At 37.0% G+C, this 1,594-nt stretch overlaps 1 pseudogene; it reads left to right on the forward strand.

Annotated features, from left to right (window-relative positions):
* Positions 1 to 268: 268 nt before the first annotated feature.
* LOC123841757 (60S ribosome subunit biogenesis protein NIP7 homolog) lies at positions 269 to 795 on the forward strand (annotated as a pseudogene).
* Positions 796 to 1,594: the final 799 nt, after the last annotated feature.

Below are 1,594 nucleotides of genomic sequence, written 5' to 3' on the forward strand. Positions count from 1 at the left end.
TATGAAAAGTAGAAAACAAAATCTGTTAAAATAAGCTTTCTGTAAAAAAAAATCAGTCAAGGGGTTAACAAAATAATGTAAAATATGACTCCATACATCTAAAATGTGGGTGGGAGAGGAGTAAAGAATGGGTTCAAACTTATGTGGCCATCAACTTAATATAGATGTCTACATACAGAAGATGTTCTAACCACTAGTCAAAAACCGCTAATAGTTCTGTTTCTGGCCACTGAGTCATGTAGATTCAGTGTTGCAACCCAGTGGGAAAATGCAGCCTTTGATTGAAAAAGAGACCACATAATGTTTGAGATGATAGCGAAATACATTTGGGAGAATCTTCAGCTCCTGGTCAACAGGCCCAATGGCAACTACTGTTTCAGGCTACACAATGACTAGGGGTACTATATGAATGAGAAGATTCTGAAGTTGGCCACCAACATCTCTAGGGAAAAGCTGGTGTCATGGAATACCTCACTAAGACTCACAAAATCCAGTTGCACGTCACAATTCTGGATTATCTTGCACCCTATGCCAAGTATGAAGTGTGAATAAAGCCTGGAGCAGAGCAGTCCTTCCTGTATGGGAAAAATGTGTTGAAATCCAGACTGGGTTGAATCATTGAAAATAATTTTCAGTACCAAGGAGAGGTGGTGTACTCCATGACAGACATCCCTTTGAATTTTGGGGTGGCAGCAAAGTCTGCACAAGACTGAAGGAAAGTAGATTCCATGGTGATTCTGGTATTTCATCACAGACATTGGGGAATATGTGCGGCATGAAGAGACACTGACTTAAGACAAAATCATTGTAAGGACTTATGCTATATGGAAAGACCTTGCTTTGTTTCCTGTATCTGTGTATGCTCTAGGGTAATGTTGAATTCTGTTAACAATGTAAATTCTTCAAGGACTTCTTAGTTTAATATTATCTCTAGAAGGGATGAATGTAGGCTGGACTGTTATGCAGAAATGGCTCAAAAATGGCATTTTAGATCTTTGTGTTTGTGACTAAATAGAATACTGTGTTTTATATTTGAATCAGAGAGCTTTTGGTCTTGAGTAACAGGTTCTAAATCACTGGAACTCAGGACAAGAATAGCTTATTATTGATGTACTATACCTTGGCTAATTGAATTTAAATAAAAAATAAAAATTTTAAAAAAGAATAGCTTACTGTTATCTGTAACAACACTGTTTTCCAAACTCATAATAAGAATACAATGGATTTCCTTCATTATTTATTAATATGATGAAAATTACATATTGCCATATCAGAAAGGTAGGCCATGTATGGGATTTTACAAATGAAATTTGGATAAAATAATAATAGCAGCAGGGGCACCTGGGTGGCTCAGCTGGTTAAGTGTCTGACTCTTGATTTCAATTCAGGTCATGATCTCAGTATCCTGAGACTGAGCCCTGCATAAGGCTCTGTATTCAGCCCAGAGTTGCTTGAGATCTCTCTCTCCCTCTCCTTCAGCCCCTCCCCTGCTCAGGCTAAATACATACATACATACATACATACATACATACATACATACACATACATACATAAAATCTTTAAAAATAATAATAACAGCAACTTGTTCTGCTAA

The sequence above is a fragment of the Mirounga angustirostris genome, unplaced genomic scaffold, assembly GCF_029215605.1.
Source record: "Mirounga angustirostris isolate CCGP_5_RB_7025 unplaced genomic scaffold, mMirAng1.0.hap1 SCAF_5, whole genome shotgun sequence".
Classification (NCBI taxonomy): Eukaryota; Metazoa; Chordata; class Mammalia; order Carnivora; family Phocidae; genus Mirounga; species Mirounga angustirostris.